The 25,466-nt window shown below is 43.2% G+C and overlaps 1 protein-coding gene across 3 annotated transcripts in view; it reads left to right on the top strand.

Moving 5' to 3' along the window:
- The first annotated feature begins 4,404 nt into the window (after positions 1 to 4,404).
- Positions 4,405 to 25,466, top strand: part of STARD13 (StAR related lipid transfer domain containing 13) — a 387,713-nt gene continuing 366,651 nt past the window's right edge. The window contains exons 1-3 of one of the 3 annotated variants that reach the window (XM_053307369.1): positions 4,405 to 4,535; positions 10,111 to 10,241; positions 11,083 to 11,283. The gene's annotated coding sequence lies outside the window, so the exon portion shown is untranslated. Of the gene's footprint in view, positions 4,536 to 6,285; positions 6,413 to 9,710; positions 10,242 to 11,082; positions 11,284 to 25,466 lie in introns of those variants that run through there. The other 2 variants (XM_053307370.1, XM_053307371.1) reach the window with 2 other exon arrangements.

Below are 25,466 nucleotides of genomic sequence, written 5' to 3'. Positions count from 1 at the left end.
CATAAGCTATTTGTTGGAATGTATATATGTTGGGATTCCAGTCCATCCTGAATCTTGACAAGCAGATCCTATCTGATTTCCCTGATTTCCTCTGCATCACTATCAGTTCCCTGTAATTTCAGATAATGTGGCAAAGTTCTGTTTCATGGCACTGAAGCTCCGTAAAGACTGTATTAATAATTTGAGCAGTTTGTGATTTTGTAAACTTTGAAATTTTGCTATTAATTGTTATTGTTTGTTAATCTGGTCTGTGACCGCAATAAATTTGCTACTACTACTGTCAGTTATGCATCAGTATTTTCTGCTTTTCTGACACATTATTTCAGTAGTTTGTTGAATACTGGGAGATTTCTTAGAGGTTGAGGTAAAACAATGTGGTTAAAAATCCAAGCTTTTAAGTAACCAAAATTCCATTGCCATTATTGGTTGGTGGGGTTGGTCCAAGGGTGTGAAACTTACATAGTATATTGCATATTGTATTCATCTGAAATTCAGCCCTGACAGTAGATTGAGCCACCCAAGTTAAATTGCCTTAGCACATTGCTGCTAAAAACTCAAAATGGCTTTCTGCCAACCAGAGTGATTTCTAAAATATTTGTCAGCTTACCCAATGTTGTTGTTATTGTTTTTGCGTGGACAGAGCTGCCTCCCCCCTCCCTTTTTTTGTACCATCAGATCTTTACATCCCTGCGGCAATCTGTCTCCCGTTATGCATTCAGTCTCCAATTCTCCTTGCCTCTACAGGTTAGGACATTGAATAATTCATTATGTTATAGCCATGCTGACAGGTGCTGTAACTAACCAAGGCTGTGCTTCCCCCACCACACATGACTTTTCAGCCAGGAGGACACCAAGAAGGAATGCACTGGCTGCCCAGACAGCTGCGTTCCTGGAAGTTATATCATCCTTCAACCCTGCAGAGATAAGGACATAGCTGTACTTTGGAAAGAGGGTTATGTGAAGGATTATGAGGGATTAAACCCTTTGAGAGGGAGGCAGGAATAAGGAAAGGCCTCCAAGCTAATTTGCACATTTGCTCCTGATTGGAGGAGTTATCTCGGCTGCAAGTGAGTCCTCTCCAGGAGGTGAGAGGGGAAGAGTGCCAGGCAATGTCCCCCTCTCTTCCTGACTGGCTGGCCAGTGCTCAGGTTCAACCCATTCTTCCCTCATCCTGACTGATGGTCTAACCAAGGAGGGGAACATCAGCTGAGCATCCGCCAGGCAGTCATGAGGAGAGGAGGAGGAAAGGATACTGCCCTTTCCTCCCAAAGCTGAGACAGAGCTGAAACAATTTTAAATTAAAAGAGTGTAGGGACCCTATTTGAACCCTGCCCTCGCTAAAAAGAAAAGGGAAAAACGATAATACCATACTCATTTTCATAAGATCCATTTTCTCTGATCCCCACCCCAAACGTTCCTTAGCAATTGGGTTCAGTTTACTCCTAAATCCGGAGGCAAAATCTGGAGAGAGAGAGAGAGAGCCTGAACAGATGAATAAGATAGACAGCAGTGTCACAGATGTTGTATGAATAGATGAGCTGATTGTACTAGATATATAAGTTTTTAAAATGTTTCTGAGCCAAGCAAAGGGGCATTGTGCATGGGTGTGTGTGAAAGTGCATCCATGTGGAGAGTGTGATTTTATTTGCACAGTGTGTGTGATTTCATTTGCATATGAATGAGAGAAAGGGTGTGCCAAGAATGTTTTCACCATGTCCTTACAGCTCTTCTGAAGCAAAGACATAGTATGTATGTGGGGGGGAGGGGTTAGAGGATGAAGGAGGGGCAGGGGGCCCCAGGGGCCCATCTTCACTCTTTAGCCCAGGGCTCACTCCAACCTTGCTATGCCTCTGTTGCCAAGGAATCAGAAATGCCATCAGCTGCCCATTCCAGTTTAGATTAGTAACCAGATGGCACTAACCAGATCTGAAGTGTTCTAAAGTGAAACGGGAATTGCCAGTATATAAAATGAATATAGTGTCAAGAATAAACATTTTTTTAAAAACATGCTAGTTCATATGGTTGGGCTGAGAGATAAAAGAGACTGGAAGGAAAAGGGTCCCAGGTTCAATCCCTGGCATCTCTGGGTAGGATTAGGAAACATCTCTGCCTTAAACATAGGAGAGCTGCTGCCAGTATTGCCAATGTTGACAACACTAGCCTATTCACACATGATGTTTAACACTCGTACAATGAGTGTACCATGTGCACTCCATGGGCACTTCACCATGTAAAGATCTTTACTCAGGTACAGCTATTCATGCTGAGCATAGATACACTTCCTGTCTATACCATGCATTAGATGGGCCTCTACCCAGGTCCACTCTTTAAATGAACACAGGTTCAGTCATTCACAAAAAAAACTGTATATGTGTACAGACATCTACATCAAATGTCTGAATAGGCCTACTGAGCTAGATGGACCAATGGTCTGACTAAGGCAGCTTCCTATGTTCAACATAAATCTCAAGGCTATTGCCCTGGATATGTTGCTTTACAGACTCATAGTTCCCATTAGCTAAGAAGGATGTAGGTGAATGTCAGTTCATAGAACAGTAACCTTAAAAAGGCCCTCCTGTGCCACCCTCTGAATGGCTGGGCTGCAGATGGCTCCAATGTCATAAGACCACATGACTGTTGTTCATGCTGATATAATGTAATGAATTGCATTGTACTGTGCTATGTCTATGTGGAACTTCTTTCCACAATCTTTTTTTTTTAACTGACCTGTGATAAATGGTTTGTGAATTGGAGCCTTTAAAGTACATATTATTCACACTGTAGAAGTGGACGTCATCCACAGCCTTGGCACCTGTGGTTTTGCATATCCATGGTCGGGTCATATGCCCCTGGTGGCGCAGTGGTAAAACTGCCGCCCTGTAACCAGAAGGTTACAAGTTCGATCCTGTCCAGGGGCTCAAGGTTGACTCAGCCTTCCATCCTTCCGAGGTCGGTAAAATGAGTACCCAGAATGCTGGGGGCAATATGCGAAATCATTGTAAACCGCTTAGAGAGCTCCGGCTATAGAGCGGTATATAAATGTAAGTGCTATTGCTGTTGCTATTGCTATATGCACCTGACCTCAGTATATGCAAGTACATAAATGGTTAAAATCCACAGGTTCTAGGTGTCCGGAAATGACCTCTGAAGTCATTTCTGGTCACCGTTTTTGTTAAACGGAGCCATTTTGTGGCTCATTTGTGTAAAAGAAAATTCCCATGCTTTTTCACAGAAAATTGACAAAAATTGGCATTTGAGGGGGCATTGCTGGACAACTGGAGACCTGGAAAGCACAGTATAGCTCCTTTTCCCTCTGATTTATGCATTTTTATCTGCTTTTACCCATTTTTTAGCCTCCAGCCCTGCAATTGCCATTGAATTAATGTCTTGTTATCTGCAGTTTCGTTATCTGCGAAAATTAGCGGGAATGGAATCTCCCCCCGCCCCGTCGAATAACAAGGTCCACCTATAATTGTCCCATATAGGAATGTACTAAATAGACTGTACTCACACAATCACTGCAATCATAGTTAAAGAGTTAATCAGGATTAAAATTGAAAACCCATTTTTTTCTAAAAATTGCTTCTAAAACAGTTTCTTCTTATGGCTGCATTCTTACAATCACAAGGATTCTGGTTAAAAAGTTAACCAGGATTGCTGAACCCTGCAAAGCTGATTGTGAGAGCCCAGACTTTCCAGGCAATCCTGGTCAAACCACTGTGATTAAATGTCATTTCACCAGGATAGATAACTGGGATTCAATTCTAGTTATCTATCCTAGTTAAATGCTATTTAACCAGAGAGCTTGTGGTGTTTGACCAGGATTGCCCTGAAATTCTGCATTCTCACAATCAGCTCTGCATGGTTCAATCCCTGCAGGGTTAGCAATCCCTAAATCTTTAACCAGAATCCTTGTGATTGTAAGTACACAACCATAAGGAGAAACTCTTTTAGAAGCAGTATTTAGAACAAAATGGGTTTTCAATTATATAAAAACAGCATTGAACCATCAGGGGTGAATTAAGTTTTTCGCCACCTGTAGGCAACCAAATATTTGTTGTCTCCACCCCCACCCCCCGACCACCAGCAAGGGCTCCCCTTTACAAGTAAAGGGCAAGATGGAGTTAAATTTGTTTTTAATACCTTTTTAAATCGCTGCTGCACGGCAGCAGGGCCAGCAGTGAGAACTCTTAGTGGGCCCACCTGCCTCCCAAATCATGACAGGCCAGGCTGTCTTCACACACGTGTGGCAGGACGGCAGCAGAGATGGCAGGGAGTGCTCCCAGTCCCACGAGCCCGCCTGCCTCCCAAATGACAGGTTGGGCTGTTTTCAGCCCATTTTGGGCCTCTGCACACATGTGCAGAGGCCCAAAATGGGCCAAATACAGCCCAAACTGTCATTTGGGAGGAAGGTGGGCCTGTGGGAGGAGCTCTCCCTGCTGTCTCCACCACACAGAAGGCCCAGCCTGACATGATTTGGGAGGCAGGCGGACCCCCTGGGAGCTCTCTCCACCACACAGTGGTGGTTTTAAAAGGTATTAAAAAGATATTTAACTTTTCCTCATCCCCCGGGATTTGCCACCCCTCATAATTTGCCGCCACAGCCTATATTGCCTATGCATTAATCCACCCCTGTAAACCATAACAAATAACCTATCTTGCCTATGAATTAATCCACGCCTGTGAACCATAACACATTTCCTAAAAACAATAGCACACATTCACACAAAGAGGAAATTTATTATGGTTCAGTGTTTAGCAATATTAGCAAATACTTATTGCCTGCCTTTGAAGGGACCGTATAAGATGTATCTTCCATGTCTGAAACAGTAATTATGGCCCATTCAGATGAGCTGCTTAGAGGCACAACAGTGAAAAAGATCTCACATTAAAAACACACACAAACAACCTTTGATATTAAGGGAAATGCAAATAAAAGATGCAGGTTAGAAAACTGATAGCATTGCTAGGCCACAAGCCTATTCTTATGTCTCATACACTGATATGGCTTTGTTCAGTATCCATTTCTACTAAACAGAAAGCCTACAGTTATTACAATATGGAAGATCAAACTTAATTGGGTATAAAATTGCACAATAATTAAATTGTCTGTAAATGTGGAGCATTCAAATTAAGCCTAACCAAATAATGCCTGAGACCTAAAGTATTAGCATAATACTGGCGCCATATGGTTGTCATTCTCTTTTTCACATAACTGTCATTTTACATCGTTGTCAGCTGCCAATGTTGACTTGCCAGATCAGACTTGCACCATAGCCAAACATTTCTAACAGCTGGCATCGTGCTGTTACACTTACACAGGGCTGGTTAAACACTTGACAACACTCAAAATTTTGTGTGCCCCTGTACAAGCTAGAAAATGAGTTATCAGAGCAGCTGTTAGGTTTCGTATTTTGCAAATTAACTTTAGCACTTATTTCTTGTCTGCTGTTTAAAATGACCCATTATATTGCATTCTCAAAGACTTAATCAGTCTCCTCAGAATCCTTTCTTAAAGGTAACAGAAGTCTGGAGAAATGGATGCAGGTTTTGTAGACATGGAAGCAGTAACAAAGATCCAGTCCTGTACACATCTAGGAACCATTTTACATTGGCTGAGCCATCCAGATTCAATTCTAATTGGCAGCAGCAGATTTCAAGTCCAACTCTCCAGTGTTTTCAGGCAGAAATATTTCCCAGATGGAGGCAATACATCAGAAGAAATTTAGGAGACTGTATTTTTAATTATAACGATGGTTTTGAATGGAAGATTTGGCGGGGCTGGAGGGTGGGATGTTTTAACAGTTATTATTGGATCATGCTTCTTTGGATCATGGCCTATAGACATAATTATAGAAATTGTAGATTGAGGGTTAAAAAAAAAAAAGATCGCAGAATATCTTGAATTGTGTCTGATTCTACTATTTTTATTGGAAACCAATCAATGCCAAAAACAGGGGTGTAACTATGATCAGGCAAGGGTAGGCAGCTGTCTAGGGGCCCTGGCCTCTGGGGGCGCCCTCCAGAGACATGTGCCTCCCCCCACCCAGTGCCTGCCGTGCCGCAACTCCTTCAATTTGAATTATTTTATTTTTTTAAAAAAAATTCCTCCATGTTTGTGCGAGTGCGCCGTAGTTCCTTGCCCTCCCTCCCTCCTCCCCACCCTTTCCCCTTGTCAGCTCCTCCTCCTTCCCCATCCATTGACTGGCGGCACCCCACATGATAAAGAAAGGAAAGGCAGGCACATGATTGGGTGGGTCGGCTCGGCTTCCTGGATGCCGACGCACGCCACCGAGAGCAAGGAAGAGGAGGTCAATTGTAGCCTCTCCAGCCACAAGGCTAGCCACCTCTAAAAAATTCAGTTCTTCTGTTATGGAGATGGAGGAGCTACGGCAGGACTCAGACCCCTCAGGTTAGCTTTAGAGTGCTGCTCGCGCCGTTGCTCATGTTGGCATTGATTCATTTTGGGGCATTATGGCCCACTTCCCCCCGCCGGACTGCCCGCTGCATATCTGGCAGTAGGAGTGGGCATATTGATTCATTATTTGGGGCATTATGGCCGCCTGCTCTCCGCCGCCCGCCCGCCTAGGTTTCGCTTCTGTTCCCCTAACTGGCGGGCGGCGGGGGGGAAGGAAGCAGAGCGTCGCAAAGGGCCTTTATTCATTTTTAATTGCGATGCTCCGCTTCCCCTTCCCCCGTTAGGAAAACAGAAGTGGGGAGGCACACACAGGGGAAGAGTGACAAGTATGCGCTTTTCACAGTTCCTGGGCTCCATTTATCAAGCGCCTTTTAACATCCAAGGCTGTTCTTTGACTCTTAATCACTTAACATGCAAAGTTAGGTAAGAGAGTGGAGAAATCATTCAAACACTACAGACTTCTCCTTGGCACATGAGATCCTATAGGTCTTTTAAAATTATACATGATGAAGGAGAAGAAGCCTCTCTTCCTAGCTCTCCCAAATTGGAGAAAGGTCAGTAGTTGCAAGGTTCCATTCATGGACATTTCATTTCCTGCATTATTATAATCTGCTTTCTGCCCCAAAGGGCGTAGCAAGGTTGTATTGGGCCCAGAGACAAGATTTTAAAATGCCCCCCTCCCCTCACTGAAGCTCAGCTCATAAAGTATAAAGTAAAGAAATCTTAAATGAAGCTGAATAGTGGTAACAAAAAGCATAGTAAAATTAGAGAGAGAGAGAGAGAGAGAGAGAGAGAGAGAGAGAGAGAGCGCTTTTGTAAATTGTGGACGATGCAAGTCATTTAATAGTACTAGAGAAAGACATGCTGTTCTGGTAGCTCCAGGTCTTAACACTCACATCAGTTTTGGAGGATGAATACATCTGAAGGAAGCCCGGGCGTGGCCGTGGCTGGGGGTCAGTCATGTGACTTGCCTCTGCCCCCCCCAATGCAGGGGCCCCCCAGACAACTGTCTCCCCTTGCCCTATTATAGTTATGCCCCTGTTCTGCCCATTCTGTATCCCATCCTATCCAGCCTCACATTTATTTGAGATACCTTTCCTCCTGAGATATCTCATGCCCCTCCTTTCTGTCCTTTAAGAAACTTCTGAAAACTTCTCTATTCTGCCAGGCTTTGGGGGATGTGTGTGTGTGTGTGTGTGTGTTTTCCCCCACCCCACCCCACTGTTGTTGTTTTAATTATGTAAACTGCCTCAAGTCTAAGGGAGTCAGGCAGTCAATAAATTTGGTTCTGCTGTGCTGTAATTTACACCTTTTAACTAGTTGGGATAGTTAGCAGAGTCTACATTGGGCCAGGAGAGGAAGGCGGTGACGGGTGGTGGTGGGAGCCCATTTTAAAAACTTGTCTCTGGGCCCAAGCCAACCTTGTTATGCCCCTGGCCAAAAACATTTTCAATCTATAATCTATAAAATAAACTTGCAACACCATAAGATTGGACATTTTCTCATTTCTGGAAATAGATATAAATTCTAAACATGCAAAAATATGTGTACACTGATTACATGTGAAATTTATTTTATTTCAAAACATGCTTAATGATGAAGTAAGCATACAATATTATAAACAATCAGACGTTATAGAGAGCATATGCAATGTCCAATCACTTCCCATCAGGCTATGAGTTTAAAAGATATGACATATGCCTTCAGAAAAGCTGTTTAATCCCACCCCCTCCTCCTTTCTTGTCTCTGGAGTTCTGATTACAGAATTCTCATGCCTTTCCATCCCAAAATTATATCAGCCCCAAACCATTAAAACACAATTCCAGATAACTTTTACTTCATTTAAAATGGGGTGAAGAAATGCATGTAAAAAAATTTAGAAGTGGATACTGAGTCTCATTTGGGAGGAAGTGATAGAAGAACGCAGCCACAACTGAAAAGGTCCTTCTCCACACAACTTCTGATGGTACTCAGGCAGGGATAGGAACATGAATCAGATCTATGCTAATGATCTAGGCTGGATTCAGGTTCTTGGAGTATATCATTCCAGTAACAAGATGGCCACTTCAAACATGACTAATTTCCTATGTTAGTAGTATTCCATATGTAATATACATGCAAATTGCACATAAATCATCATATAGCATGATCAAATCACCACCGTCATGGCCTAGACTGTCGTGACTCCTGCCTGGAAGAGTGACCTGGAATCAGGCCCTTAGAGGGGCAGCACCAGCATTAGACCCAGGCCTGGGCCTCAACAATAAGCTAGAGCCTAAAAGAGCCCTGGAGTTAGAGTCTCCTGAAACAGCACACTCAGAGCCTGAACAACATCTCAGGGGTGAGACAGCCATTGAGATAACGGGTTCAAAGAACCTTCAAGGAAAGCAATTTTTGTTGGAAGTTAAGGACTTTGCGCTGTCTCGTCTCAGACAGTGGAGGACAGACTAGTGAGTCAGAGGGCTAGAGGGTCAAGACATTGGTCATCCCTTCTCCACTGCTCTGACACTATCCCTTTGGATATGTAGATTGCTAATCTCAGGGACTAACTTAATTCCTCTCTCTCTGTCTTCCCTACCTGCCCTTCTACCTTGCAACATGGCAAGCTTCTCTCCCTGCACCATGTGTACAGAGAAGATGCAGAATCCATCTGCATCCAGCTAGATAGATAGATTAGAGATCCTAACACCTCACTTTCCTATCTAGAATGGAGTTCCTTAACAAATGCCTTATATATTGATTTGAAACTATGAATTGGCTCCAAATTACTTTACTCTCAGCATACACGCATGCCTAACTAAATCCGCTGTGTTGTGCCTCTGTGCACTCTGCTATAATGAGAAAGGGATTCTCTCACCACAGAGAATTTCCAACAATTTTTAGGGGGGAAATGGCACAGAAGGAAAGTGCTAACCCTTCTGCTCACCACATGCCTCCCTCCCAGAATGGACTGGAGGATCCGACACATTTACTTTTTAAAGATAAAAGCACCACTTCTGGTCTACTCTCATGTTTAAGCTCATATTGTAAAGACAGGTTCACTAGTGTAGCGATGTTGTGGTGGTCTGTGTCTCAATTTTTGGGCAGCCTGTCACCACTGCAACTCACCCATCAGCAGCCCTGGTGCTGGGTGGTAACATTGTACTGCATTGCAGTGGTATAGTGGAAGGCAATTGGCAACTGAGCAGGGGCTGCGGAGGCCAGCAGCAAGTGAGCAGGGGCAGGGGCGTAGCAAGGTTGGAGTGGGCCCAGAGACAAGATTTTAAAATGGGCCCCCCACCCCACTGAAGCTCAGCTCAAAAGTTTTGTAAATTGTGGACGATGCAAGTCATTGAATGGTACTAGAGAAAGACATGCTGTTCTGGTAGCTCCAGGTCTTAACACTCACATCCATTTCGAAGGATGAATAAAACTGAAGGAAGCCCGGGCAGGTGCGCGGCTGGGGGAGTCAGTCATGTGACTTGCCTCTGGGGGGCCCCCCAAGGCAGTGGGCCCCCAGACAACTGTCTCCCCTTGCCCTATTATAGTTACGCCCCTGAGCAGGGGGCAACCAACAGTGATGGCAGCAATGAAGTGGGGGCCACAGAGGCCAGTGATAGAGGACTGCAGTGAGTGAGTGTGGTGACTCCCCACTCCCAGAAGCCCATGTGCAAAGTTCACAGGCACTCAATTGTAGATTCTCTCCTGGACAGGTTTAATGTTGTGCTGTTTGGCCCTGTAATACAGCAAACACACTAACATCATCTGTGGCATCTTAAAGAGAAACAGATTTATTGCTTCCATGGATCACATCTTTAGAAGGAGAGCTCAGGAGAGAACAATGGTGAGTTGATATAATAAGAAAGAACAGTATATGATAGCAGATCTATGACAATGGTCTCACACACCAGTCAGAAAAATTATTATATAATACATTATATACGATACGATACATTATTTAAGTCAATATGGCATGTGAAGGTGAACGTTTGAAAACCACTATGTATAACATGAAAAGGTTGTCAAATAATTAATACGATTGCGTGCATGATGATTATCAAGTACTTTCAGATATGAACTGGCTGATATCAAATATTGGAATCAAACACCATTGACTATCGAAACACATATCTATTATATATTTTGAAATTTTTGCCTTTTGGTTGGTTGGTTTGTGTAAAACAAAGTCATACTTCCCAATGAGCTACAGATACCAAGTTTTGCATACACAATCCTGCCACTGAAATTAGCTGAATGCACTACTTTTAACAGTGGTATAGTATATGCTCAGTGAAAGGTTTTTTTAATGGTGTGTTGTTGTTGAGAGGAGAGCTGGTCTTGTGGTAGCAGGCATGACTTGTCCCCATAGCTAAGGAGGGTCTGCCTTGGCTGCATATGAATGGGAGACTTGATGTGTGAGCACTGCAAGATATTCCCCTCAGGGGATGAAGCTGCTCTGGGAAGAGCAGAAGGTTTCAAGTTCCCTCCCTGGCTTCTCCAAGATAGGGCTGAGAGAGATTCCTGCCTGCAACCTTGGAGAAGCCGCTGCCAGTCTGTGAAGACAATACTGAGCTAGATAGACCAAATGTCTGACTCAGTATATGGCAGTTTCCTATGTTCCTATGTTCCTATGTTGTTTGAAAAAATGCTGACGATAATAATCATGTTGTTATTGTTCTCAACAGATATTTAATGCTCAGTAATCAGATCAATAATTCACAAACAACATCATGCACTCAAGAATCAGAAGATCTCTCTCAGATTCAAATTTACTGTGATTCAAACTTACCATATACTGTATGGTATTCATTCATTCATTCATTCGATTTCTACACTGCTCTTCCAAAAATGGCTCAGGGTGGTATCCACAAGGAAATAATAAATAAGTAAGTAAGTAAGTAAGTAAGTAAGTAAGTAAGATGGCTCCCTGTCCCCAAAGGGCTCACAATCTAAAAAGAAACACAAGACAGACATCAGCAACAGTCACTGGAGGTACTCTGCTGGGGGTGGATAGGGCCAGTTACTCTCCCCCTGCTAAATAAAGAGATTTAAAAGACATTAAAAGGTGCCTCTTTGCCAAGTTAGAAGGGTTATTAAAAAGAATATTATAAATAAAAAGAATGTTTGAATTCCAAACTGCTCTTTTACTTCCCTTTTACAAGCACATTAATTAAAAGTATGTATTAGATATGTGTCTGGCGTGGCCAGCTTCCTTACCCACAAGGACTGAGTGGTGAGGGGGCCCAGGGACAGGGACAGGGATGGGTGGCAGCTGGGGAGAAGCGGAGGAAAGACTGCCAACAGGCAGGGACTCAGCCTGAAAGAGCCGAAGGGGAGGCGCGCAAGGATAACATCAGCAGCACGCTTCTCAAAGGGAGGGGGTCTGAGCAGGACGAGAGAGAAGGGGGAGAGACATTGGCAGCAGCTGTAAAGGGCAGACAATTACAGGGAATAAAGAGGGGCATTGGCCCCGTAATTGGGGGAGGGAGATGCATAACCTGTGAGGAGGCATATAAGGAGCTGGCCGGGGATGAGAGGCTGGCTGGTGGAAAGTGTCAGGGGCCCCCGGAGAAGGGCAGACACAAGGAGCAAGCAGCCTGGGACGGAGGAGGCACAGGATGATGCTCAACCTCCTCCCGTCTGCTCTGAGGCCAGACCCAGTAAGCCTATCCAAGCTTGGTAAAGGGGACAGGGACATGTAGCTGGACAATATATTTAATTTCTTGAACTTTCCTATCAGCGTACTCGATGCATAATGATTTTACACAGTTAACAGTGGGGCTCACTGAGAGCAAATAACTGGATACTACTGCACCCAGAGAATATCCATAGAATATTTGTTTGTCAAAATTTGCACAGAATAATTATGAGAGAATTGTTGGAGCAAATTAGATTAAGCTCTTAAAAATATGCAATTCATTATTAGTATTAGACATTTTAAAGCTCAGCTAGATGTTCTTGGAAGACTCAAATGTGATTATTTGCTTTGCCTCAGAATAAAGCATTAGCAGAATAAAAATTAGATAAAAGGCTGTATAACTCTACCCCTTAGTCTCCCCTGCATAATGTGTTTTACTGCATATGGTGATACACCAAGATGATAAAATATAAAATACGTCAGCCAAGTAATTGGATGTACACATGATTGCAGGTTTGTACATTTGTAGATTATTGTGTTAACATTTCTCTCTTCTGTTAGAACCTTGGAAATGGCTCTGTGAGTGGATGAAATTCAATTTAAAAGGAGGACAAGATGCAATTAGCTGTTGACAAAGTATTAGTCAAAGTTAACAAAATGGGGTCGGCATCTGGGATGTGCAAGTCTAACTTGTGTACACAGGGAAGTGATGCAGGGATACTTTCCTTGCCATTAACTGTTAACAGGCCATTAACTTCTAGAGTTCCCATTTATTGTAAAGCAGCATTTTCTTACTTTAAACACATAAACAACATATTACAATTTATCACTTAACACTGTAGTTGACTAATATATCAAAGTATATTCCGCATTATTGGTTAAAAACCTGTGGGTCAGTCTATCAAGTTAGTTTTCTTGTGCACCACCTATTTTTAACTGGAGATTTGTGCAAGGATAATACTCAAAGGATTCCTGCCATAATGTGTAACAATTCATTCCAATACTGAAACATTTATCTGGAAAGAACCACCATTTATTCACTGGAAAGTAAGTGTGTCTAGAACTGAGGAGTAAAAATGGCTTTTACTGGTATGACTGATAAGTTTCCACTGAAATTAATCATACTTACTTCAAAGTGTGTTTAAGATGGGGGTGCCAGAAAGAAATCCCTCTAAAGGCCAAACTAGACAAGAAATGAACCACTTAATTGGCCCTTATGTGTTCTATATATAACAATCTCAGGAGGGTCTGGTCAGGATCTGGATTTCAGCAAGCAAGAGGAGGAGGATTTTATTTTGTTGTGGTCTCAATGAAAATATTACCCCTGCAGCTGCAATTTGTCTCAGGAGGAAAGCTCTGTCCCTCCCAAAGCAAATAGCAGGTGCTAGTGGGCATTTTTTGATAGGACTGTGGCATGGTGAACCCATGCCACAGAATAATGGTTGTTCCAGTCATGAACAGGGCACCCATGATTGCTATCTATAGTTTTAAAAAGGAAGACACAATGGCCAACAGTGGCACTGACATCATTAACATCAGTTTGGTTCTGATACCAGTTCTCTATCAGTTCTCAATTCATCTGTAGGTATTAGTTCATGCCAGATATCCCTGGGGTTCTATGTGGACCAAAAGTGTACAATGTAGGGATGTGCAAATCAATTGTTCTATTCTTCAATCCTTGTCTTCTTGGTTCCATGTAATATTCTAATTTTCTGAGATTGTGGATTTGGGGTTTTCATGAGCTGTATGCCATGATCATCACAATTATAACAAATTAAGGCTTGACTTATCTCGCTTTGCATGTAATGCATCTGTCTCATATATCAGTTTCACCTTTTAATTTGCATTACTGAAATTAATGGACTTTTGCACGATATTCTAATTTTCCGAGTTTCACCTGTATATTTAAATTTTCACTGAGCATATTCTGGTGTAAAAAGTAGTGCATTCAGCAAATTTCAGTGGCAAGTTTGTCCATGCAAAATTTGTAGGTCATCAGGAAGCATGACTTGATTTTGGACAAACCAACCAGTCAACGAACCATTTCTTCAAAATATGCAATAAATTATATGTATATATTATTTACATGCTTTGTGGAAGTCCTACTTTATTGTGTGCAAACATCAGATTGTTTAGAGGAGCTGGTCTTGGGTAGCAAGCATGCCTTGTCCCCTTAGCTAAAAAGGGCCCACCCTGGTTGCATATGAATGGGGAGACTAGATGTGTGAGCACTGTAAGATATTCCCCTCAGGGGATGGAGCCGCTCTGGGAAGAGCAGAAGGTTCCAAGTTCCCTCCCTGGCATCTACAAGACAGGGCTGAGAGAGATTCCTGCCTGCAACCTTGGAGAAGCCGCTGCTACTCTGGGTAGCAGAGCTAGTGGCTACTGAGCTAGAGGGACCTATGGTCTGACTCAGTATATGGCAGCTTCCTATGTTCCTATATGTAATTCACAAAGACATTTGTCCTATTTGTATGGAGCAGTCCCACGCTGTAAGTAAATCACTTTAATTTTTATCAATTAAACAGGTAATTCAAATTAATATATGTAATATGAGTGGCTTTGTGGGGGTAGATTAGAAAGACTGGATTGTTCCATGGAATTGCTTTATGAATGGAATTTGGAGAGTGGAAAATGGAGTGTCAGCTTTTTATGGTCAGTAAATAACTTGCAGAGTTTTAATTTGTCTGAGTCTTCTTGCCCTTACATTAATCTTGGGACACTTGTTGAAGAGACAGAAGGAACACCCACTGATAACAATGTAAAACATTCCGTGTATTTACTGAACGTTTCCACTTGCTTGATCATTAACACATGCTTTTATGATGAAGTCATTAATGTTGTGTAAGCATAGAATTTATGGGCAATTTGTACTATAGGGGAGTCCTGACATGTTTTTGGCAAATATTTTTAGATACCATAGACTGATACCACTTAGAATTGTAGCTTAGAGTTATAATCAGGTTCAAACCTGATTGTCTGTGAGACAGAAAAAGGTTAAGCAGGTAAACTAAACAATATTAAAAAAAACAACCCCATAGAAATGGTTGAATATCATTTGCTTGCCAGACAATTAAGAATTTCTTATAAAGTTTTCCCACAACTTAACAAAGAGACAACAATGCTAGAAGAGGAGAGCATTTCCCCGCTTGCATTGAAGTCTCTAGTATTAGAGGCAAGTCTCTACTCTTGTTGTGTTCTTTAAAATCCTGTGTTCAGTGGAGAGAGAGTGTCCCAAATGGTGATAGCTGAGGGCCAAACTAGACGTGACAAGAGAGATGCACAAGTGTCAAGTCAAGTCTTTATTTTGGTCTATGACCAGCATAACAGCAAAATAGACAAGAAACTATTAAGACAATCTACTCCTACAAGGTAATAGGTGATCTCTATAAAATTACCTAAAACACCTAAAACATAATACAGTGAGTAGAGCAAGCTAAAAGTTAAGACTATGAGCAGAAACAATATAATATTAATCAACACTAAGGTCAGAATGATACTGAGTATAAAGGTGGCAAGATATCAAAATTATGTGCCCGATACAGAACGATGTTAAATCTCATACCATTTTGTATTCTATACTATGTATGACAAAATCATATCCAAGCAGTGGGTGCAACATACATACATACAGGCGTTAAAAGGTTTATTTCTTACTAAACTCTAAACCAATTTTGTTAACTATTAAGCAAAACTTGGATACATTATAGGATCTAAAATCATTCTGATCTGTCAAAAGAAGGTTTAGATTTTTTTAAAAAAACAAAACATCCTGGATATGAGCTAATATATGGCGAGATAAGCTTAAGCCAAGAGTCACAGTAGTACTAACAATACAAAAGTACATGAGCCGTCATTTCAATCTCACCAGAGACACAAGTGTGCATTTCTTAGGCCATTGCATTCAGGATATTGTCAGATCCAATCTGACCTGACCCAAAAGACCCAATTGTTGGGTGGAACCAATGTGACCTCCTGAACAAACTGTCACCTTGGGTTGTATGGGAACAGAAATCCAACCATTTTCTGACATTCTGCCAGGCAAAAGAGAAGCTGCTTCTATTTCACCCAGTTAAATGGTCAGCATACCGCTTCTCTGCTTAGAGGCAGTGTACTGGCCATTTTACTAGGTCCAGCAGACTTGCCGTAACTCGGACAGAGTTCCACCACAACAGGAACCCAAGATTGGGATCCTCTGCAGTAAAAGATCGAGTCATCTTTTGAAAATTAAAACTTTATTTGCCCCAACTCTCCAAAGGTCAAGGTGGCATAGTTTTCTTTTTGTCTCTCTGAAATGGGAATTTAATCATCAAGTACCAATTGCAAGCTACTTTGATCTGGATGTGAAGCTGCCATTTATGCACTGGGAAATCATCCCCAAGATTTATTTTTAATTAATATACTTTTTCAGTTATTAACCTTTACCTACATATGGAGACAAAAGCAATCACAAAGTAGCCCAGTGGAAAAAAATGGTCAAAGCTACACAATTATTCAGGTTATTAAACTAGACACATAAATGGTAGGAAAGGGGAATGAAATCTTGTCTAACAATAATTAGATTCCAATAAGATTTTAGAGTTTAGCACACAGTATTATAATAAATGTGTTCTTTTAGGGTACATCAAGTTAGTTCATTTAAATGGAAAGCGGAGTGCAGATGAATATTTGGTTTATGAGATGATGTGGTCTTTATCATAAATGTAAAAGGTCTAGTGTATAATTGAAATTATGTGAAACTTCATTTTAGTCATTTTCTTCTATTATGCCCTTCAGATTTCTCCTTTTGATAGAGTTGAGAAGATTTTATATTCAGTACAGGCTTTCCATTTAAATTATTGGAAATGTTTGCTGTTTGTAGGGGTGTGCACGAATCAAATTCTGCAATTTGATTCAAGGTCAAATCAAATAGCAGAGCCCTTGAACTGATTCATCGAAAACAGCCAGCTTGGCCAGCTGCCTCAACAAATTACCCTCAAATCACCTGAATTGATTAGGGTGATTTGAGTGCCATTTTGATGCCTGTTTTGCGAGGGGGGGATCTCAAAATGGTGCTTTCCCCCCAGGAAGAGCTGGTCTACCAGTTGCGGTCAGACAGCAGGTAGACCAACCTTCCGCTCCAGACTTAACGTATCAGCCCACCTCGGAGGACTGGCCCAAGTAGACCAGTCCTCCGAGGTGGGCTGATGCACTAAATCCATAGCAGAGGGCAGCTCTACCCACTAATCTCAATTGGTAGACCAGCTGGTCTACCAATTGGGGTCAGTGGGTAGACTAGCCCCCCATGGTGGGCTGGCGTGCTAAGTCCAGAGCAGGGGGGTGGTCTACCCACAGACCCCAATTGGTAGACCAGCTCTCCACAGGGAAAAAGTACCATTTTGAGGCCCATTTTTTCTGCAAAATGGGCCTCAAAATGGCTTTTGAATCTCCTAAATTGATTTGGGTTGAATTGGGGGTGATTCTCTTCAAACCTAAATCAGGCCCTCTTTTTTGAGAGTGATTCGATTTGAGGTAGAATCTATAAATTAACCCCTATTCAACCCAAATCGATTTGAGGTCAAATCAAATCACACACCCCTACCTATTTGGAAACATTATACATCAAACATAAAGTTGACTGAAGAATTTGTAGAGGTCCAGGCAATTTTATGGTACTAGCTCAGCTGAGGTAGATCACTCCCTACGTGCATGTATGGTTGAAGATGTTCGGGTACCTTGTTTTTGCATTGGCCATCCATTAGTTAAGTTAGATTTAAATTCTGTAAGCACTTGATCAGCACTGAGGGTCGCTTTCCATTCAGAAGTCGTGATCACTCCATGAGTGGATAAAGCTATTTGCCCAATTACTACTTCTTTATCCTCATCTTCTGGGATCTCCTCTTGGCCTGGAAGTCAAGATAAACAATCTGCAGTTGTATTCCAAGGACCTGGAAGATATTCCTCCTGAAAACCCAAGTTCTATAAGTCTGGTGATCCATTTCGTTATTCTTGGGGTTGCTCGACTTGATCCCCGTATAGTAAATTAGGCAGATAAGGGTTTATGGCCTAACCATAGTGAATGTTCTGCCCCACACGTAAGTCCTGAAGTGCTTCACCACCCAGAAATATGCTAGAGCTTCTTTTTCAGTGACAGAATACATCTTCTCTGATGCAGTAAGCACTCTGGAAGCAAAGGCAACTGTAACTTCCACGTCCCCTTTTTGCTGGGTCAAGACAGCACCCAAACCATATTCAGAAGCGTCAGTGGTTACAATAGTGTGCCTATTGGTATTTTTTAAGTGAGAGCAGGGCTTTCAGCAATGGTTGATTTGGTGATCTGAAAACTAGCCTTGCAGGATGCATCCAAGTCAAATGCTACATTCTTTTTAAAAAGAAGATGCAATGGAAAACGTTTGAGGCAAATTGTCTAACAAATTTAGAGTAATACAGAGTCCTAAAAATGAGTGAAATGCATCCTTGTTGTGTAGCTCTGGTTCTTCCCGAATAAGTTTCACTAAGTCTGTTTTGGGATGTACGTCATTCTGGGATCTTGTATGTCCCAAGTATGTCACTGAGTGTGTGTAACATTGACATTTCTCTGCAGAGATAGTAAGTCCTTGTTGTCGGAGTTTTCTTAAGACTTCTGGCAGTTTAGCATCATGCTTCTCAATGGTTTTGCCATACACAAAAATGTCATCCTGAAAGTAAGTGATGCCACCCATGGTCCCAAAAATTGCATGCATCATTCTTTGAAATACTGAAGCTGCAGAGGCTAATCCAAAAGGCAGTATTTTGAATTGAAAAAGAGTAGACCCTCTGGGGTAATGAAGGCTGTGTATTTGCAAGAACTATTGAGCAGAGGAATTTGATGATAGGTCAAAGACGAGTCCAAAGTTGTGGATACTAAGGCCTCTTTCAGATTAAGCAGCATTTCATTTATATTGGGTAATGGATGACAATCCATTACCCTGTTGGAGTTCACATCTATTAAATCATCGCACATTCAAAGTGTGCTGTTTTATTTCCACACAAGAACAATGGGAGAGGTCCATTCTGATAAATCAACAGGCTCTATGATGTCAGCATGCTGTAGTCTTGAGCTCCTCTCTAAGACATTGGCACAATGCTGCAGGTACATTCCTTACTTTGTGTTGTACAGGCATTGCATTTGCCTTCATCTGAATTTTATGTTTGAAATGTATGGCAGTGCCAGGAGAATCAGCAAAAAGGTCCGAGAAATTAGCAATCATATCGTGCTATTTGGGTCTAACACTATCTGTAGATCTTTCTGATGTTTCCAGCCCAATATTGAGTCTCCTTTTTGTGACACATACACTTTCCCTTCTGCAGTACAATCTTTGTATTCCAGGACAGCAGTGAAGCTTCCATTTATGGCAATAAAGAAACCTCCATATCCTTGTGGGTGGATAACTGAAAGCTGCAGCAGCAGATCTGATGTAGAAAGGAGTTTCTTGTAAAGTAGATAGGAAATGGTAGTGTACAAAGTACCAGAATCAGCCATCATCTGCACTTCATGGGTGTTAAGTTTAACTTGACAATGTGGAGAAGCAGGCTCTGAGTCTGTCACACTTAAAATGCTGTCAGGAAGTGACTCATCTGCCTCATCTTTATCATATAATGAATCAGTAACGTAGTGGACAGCAGACTTGCAAACCTTAGCAAAGTCCGCCCCGCTCCCCCCTGCTTTTTTTGCACCTGTTGCAAGTGACCTTCCGTGCAGGACAGTGAGCAAAATTGGCTTTGTGGGCAAAGTCTCCACATTGGTATCATTGTTAGCTCCTCCCTTTGTTTCTTGTGTTGCCACTTTCTAGAGCAGCGTCATATGAAAAGATTGGGATCTGAAGGATTTAGACTCATTAGCCTGGATTTCAGGAGGTTGGTTATGAGGTTCCAAAGAGAGTGATTTGGCACAGTGAAGAGCACTTTCCACCCTCCTAGCCATCTCTACAAGGTTTCCACTTCGATAGCAGTTTTTCACATAATTTGGAGCAGTTTGTTTTCATAACAATCTGATCCCTGATCATTTCATCAGTAAAGTTGGCAAACTCAGAGGTTACTCTGAAGGTACAATGCTGTGACATACTGATTGATAGATTCATCAGGCAGTTTGGATCTAGAATAGAACTTGTAATGTTCAGCAATCACATTCAAAGTAGGGTTGAAATAAACATCTGAGTCGTGAAGAGCAGCTTCATAAGAATTGGCATCCCCTTCCGAGTCAGAAATGAAAGGGCAAATGATTATGTATTCTTTGGCCTTCAGGTCCTAGGCAGTGAAGCAATAGAGCCTTCTGCTTTGCTGGATTAAAAATCAGGGTTCTGTATGGTGAGGAGGTAATTGCAGAAATAGGACCTCCATTGTTTCCAGGGAAGAGCAGGTTCTCCTGGGGTGGACAAGAAAAAAGGTGGTGGTGGGATCTGAGCCATGCTGCAATGAGCATCCAGTGAACAACAGAGTCCAGGATTGATGAGGAAAAAGTACCTTCAGGGGTTGTGCAGGTCAGGAAGCTGGAGGAACAATCAGCAGCAGCAATAGCAGAAAGCAATTCAGGAATGTAGGCCCACTATTGCAATGAAGTGAAGTTGCAGGAACATTCACAAGCTTTGCAGGCTCACATGCTTAGCTGGTTTAAAATCTTGTCGCCATATGTTTTATAGCTGTTTCCCTCACAAACACAAAGTAATCTTTTACAGATTTAACTAAGAGTTTATTTAGAAACAACTCCATTTTCTGCTTCTCCTTTCCCTCCCTTTCCCTTTCTGACTCCACCCCGCCCCCCACGCTCTCTATAGGATCCCCACTGGAACAAACGTCTAAACAACAAAACATAAAAGATTACTGGATAGTATACAACAGGTTGGTGGGGAGGAGGAGCCATGATGTGAGGATAATTCATTTGGTTTACGAGCTGCTGCATGCCATCTGAGCCTCTTTGCTGCGGATCTGCACTTTACTAGTGATGAAGAAGCTGGTCCAAAAAACAGTGCCATCTAGTGGCCCTTCTGGAAATTGACAGGTGCCTCTGTCTTAACCTACCTATGTTCAACGGAAGATGTGAAGAAACCTGCATATGTACTAGGGATGTGCAAATGAATGGGCCGTTTCAAGTGATTCAAACTCGAATCAAATTGCCCTTGAAATAAAGGGCCTGATTCGAGTTCAAATTGCAACAACCCTGATTTGAGCTCAAATCAATTTGAGTGATTCGAGCAGCATTTTTAGTCCCATCCTCGATGGTTTTTTTTTGTTGTGTTGTGTTTTGTTTTTACATTTTATATCCCACTCTTCCTCCAAGGATCCCAAAGTGGTATACTACATACTTGGTTTCTCCTCACAACAACCCTGTGAAGTAGATTAGGCTGAGAGAGAGGTGACTGACCCAGAGTCACCCAGCAAGTATCAATGTGAGGATTTTGCAATTCTAGAGCTCGAAACAAATAGCAAAATCTTATTTGTGCACACCGCTAATATATATAACTGTGTTATCTGTACATGCGAAGGGAGGCAGAGCTGGCCCAAGATATTTCCTTACCTGAAACAAAGAATCAGATGGAGCCCCCAAACTCCCAATTTTCCTGCAATACTGGATTTCCCAAAACCAGCTTTTCTCTCCAAGTTGGCTGCATTCACCCAATCACAAGGATCCTGGTCGGGGGTAGCAAGGTTGGAGTGGGCTCAGAGACAAGATTTTAAAATTGCCCCCCCCTCACTGAAGTTCAGCTCATGAAGTAAAGAAATCTTAAATGAGGCTGAATAGTGGCAACAAAAAGCAGAGTAAAATTTATACACACACACTATATATGTGTGTGTGTGTGTGTTGTGTATGTGTGTAGATAGATAGATAGATAGTCTCTCTCTCTCTCTCTCTCTCTCTCTCTCTCTCTCTCTAGATATATATATCTCCTATGTGCCACAATATAACATCATCCTAAATTATTTTTAAACAGGTTTTTAAATTGTGGGTAATGCAAGTCATTTAATGGTACTAGAGAAAGACATGCTGTTCTGGTAGCTCCAGGTCTTAACACTCACATTAATTTCGGAGGATGAATACAACTGAAGGAAGCCTGGGTAGGTGTATGGCTGGGGGAGTCAGTTATGTGACTTGCCTCTGGCCCCCCCCCAAGAAGTTGGCCCCCAGACAACTGTCTCCCTTGCCCTATTATAGTTATGCCCCAGATCCTGGTTAAAAAGTGAATCAGGATCAGTGAACCCTGCAGAGCTGACTGTGAGAACCCAGTATTTCAGGGCAATCCTGACCAAACCAGGATTAAATCCTGGTTATCTATTCTGATTAAATGCCAGTTAACAAGAGCGGGTTGACCAGGATTGCCCTCAAATCCCAGGTTCTCACAATCAGCTCTACAGGACTCTTGAATCCTGATTCACTTTTTCATCAAGATCCTTGTGATTGTGTGAACGCAGTCACATTCAACACCTGCCCCTGTATAGAGCAAGTTCCTTGGAGCTCAATGGGGCTCATTCCTACAATTTTACATTTCTATGTTTGTGGTATCTTCACTCACTTTTAATCCTTTAAAATAAATATATTTAAAATAGAGTGCTAATGGGAAATGCCATGGCTTTAGGAGAATATAGGAGCCTATTCAGCCTAAACAAATACTACATCAGCCTCTTAGGTCTTGAGTGTACAGAATTTGCATAATTTATTTATTTTATTTATTTATTGTTGCATTTATATACCGCCTTTCGTTAAAAGACAACCCCAAGGCGGTTTACAAAAGTTAAAACATACAATAAAATACAATAAAAATATTAAGCTAAAATATATATATAAAAACAGACCAAATTTAAAATCTATAAAATACTAGCATAAAAACAATACAACAGGTAAAAACGCACAGAAGCAGCAGTAAAAACGATTATGTAAAAGCCTGGATAAAAAGCCAAGTTTTAACAAGCTTTCTAAAAGCCGTGATGGAGTCCGAGGAGTGAATGGCCACTGGGAGAGCATTCCAAAGTCTGGGGGCAGCAACAGAGAAGGCCCTGTCCCGAGTGCATGACAGCCGGGCCTCTCTCATTGTCAGCACCCAGAGCAGAGCCCCTCAGATGTCCTTGTCAAGCGGGCAGCAACCCTTGGGAGCAGGCGGTCCCTCAAATACCCCGGGCCCAAACCATTAAGGGCTTTAAAGGTCAAAACCAGCACCTTGAATTGGACCCGGAAACGAACCGCGGCCAGTACAACTTGCTCCCAACGGGCAGCTCTGGATAAAACCCTAGCTACCGCATTTTGCACTAGCTGAAGTTTCCAGATATTCTTCAAGGGCTGCCCCACGTAGAATGCATTACAGTAATCCAGCCGCGACGTGGCTAAGGCATGGGTAACCATGGCCAGATCTGCCTTCTCGAGAAAGGGACGCAGCTGGCACACTAGCCGAAGCTGTGCAAAGGCACCCCTGGCCACCGCCTCCACCTGAGCCTCCAAAAGCAGAGCCAGGTCCAGTAGTACCCACAAGCTGCGTACTTGCTCCTTCAAGGGGAGTGAAACCCCATCCAGAACCGGTAAAATCTCCTCATCCCAATTGGCTCTCCTCCTGACCAACAGTACCTCCGTCTTATCCGGATTCAATTTCAGTTTATTAGCCCACATCCTACCCATCACGGCCTCCAGCCCCCGATTCAGGACATCCACCGCCTCCCTAGGATCAGATGACAAGGAGAGATAGAGCTGAGTGTCATCTGCATATTGCTGACAACTCAGTCCAAATCCCCGGATGACCTCTCCCAGCGGCTTCATGTAGATGTTAAACAGCATGGGGGACAAGATTGATCCCTGCGGGACCCCACAGGCCAACGGCCACGGGGCCTAGCAGTAGTCCCCCAGCGCCACCTACTGGACCCTCCCCACAAGAAAGGACAGGAAGCACTGCAACTCAGTGCCTCCGATTCCCATACTCAAGAGGAGGCCCAGAAGGATACCATGGTCAATGGTATTGAATGCCACCGAGAGGTCCAGCAGAACCAACAGGGACTCACTCCCTCTGTCTAGTTCCCGGCGTAGGTCATCCACTAGAGTGACCAAGGCAGTCTCAGTCCCATACCTGGGGCGGAAGCCAGATTGAAAAGGGTCCAGATAATCCATATCATCCAAGACCCTCTGCAGCTGGGGCACCACCACACGCTCCATCACCTTGCCCAAAAAGGGAAGGTTAGACACAGGTCTATAGTTATCCAGGTTGGAGGGATCAAGGGAGGGCTTTTTTAATAGTGGTCTTACCACCATCTCCTTGAGGCACGGTGGCATCCTGCCCTCCCTTAATGAAGCATTAATGATCACCTCCAACCATCTACCTGTCCCCTCCCTGGCAGCTTTTATTAGCCATGAAGGGCAAGGGTCAAGAGCGCACAAAGTCGCCCACACACTGCCCAGGATCTTGTCCACATCCTCAGGCTGCACCAACCGAAAAGAATCCAACACAACGGGACCAGATGGTACCAGAGGCACGTCTGCCGGAACTGCCAAAACTCTGGAGTCCAGGTCAGCATGGATGGACTCATGGATCACAAAGAGCTGTAGATGACTCCTCCCCCATTGTCTGGGGGGATGTGTGGAGCAAGGTTTTTACCACACGAAACAGCTCTGTTTGTCTGCACTGAGCAGACGCAATGGAGGCGGAGAAAAAGCATTTCTTCGCCACCCCCACCGCCACGGAGTAGTCCCTAAACTGGGCTCTTGCCCGTGTTCGGTCAGATTCGTCACGACTCTTCCTCCAGCATCGTTCCAGCCGTTGTCCGAGTTGCTTCATCGCCCTAAGCTCCGAGGAAAACCAAGGAGCAGATCGGGCTCCACCAAGCTGGAGAGGGCGTTTAGGAGCAACCGTGTCAACAGCCCGGGCCGTCTCTCCATTCCAGAGATCAACCAGAGGATCAACCAGATCCTCGACAGTGTCACCAGCTCTGGACACTGGAAATTCCCCGAGGGCCGTCTGGAATCCAAGCGGATCCATAAGCCTCCAGGGGCGGACCATCCTAATCGGCCCACCACCCCTACAGAGGGCAGACGGAGCAGTCAAACTAAACCCCACCAGATGATGATCTGTCCATGACAAGGGAGTCGTCTCAAATTCCCCCACCTCCAGGTCATTTATTTCCCGGTCAGCAAAAACCAGATCCAGAGTGTGTCCTGCCACGTGGGTAGGGCCTGATACCAATTGAGACAGGCCCATGGTTGCCATGAAGGCCATGAATTCCTGAGCCACACCCACTAAGGGGGCCTCAGTGTGGACATTGATATCCCCCAAAACAATAAGCCTGGGGGAACCCAAGGCCACCTCCGAGACCACCCCCGCCAGCTCAGGTAGGGAGTCTGAAGTGCAGTGGGGTGGTTGGTACACCAGCAGAATCTCCAGCCTATCTCGGAGGCCCACCCTCAAGGACAAACACTCAAAATTTTGGATTGCCTGACCGGGC

Source organism: Hemicordylus capensis, chromosome 3 (assembly GCF_027244095.1).
Source record: "Hemicordylus capensis ecotype Gifberg chromosome 3, rHemCap1.1.pri, whole genome shotgun sequence".
NCBI classification, from domain to species: Eukaryota; Metazoa; Chordata; class Lepidosauria; order Squamata; family Cordylidae; genus Hemicordylus; species Hemicordylus capensis.
Note: the sequence above shows the minus strand (reverse complement) of the source record. Positions and strands in the feature narration are given on the sequence as shown.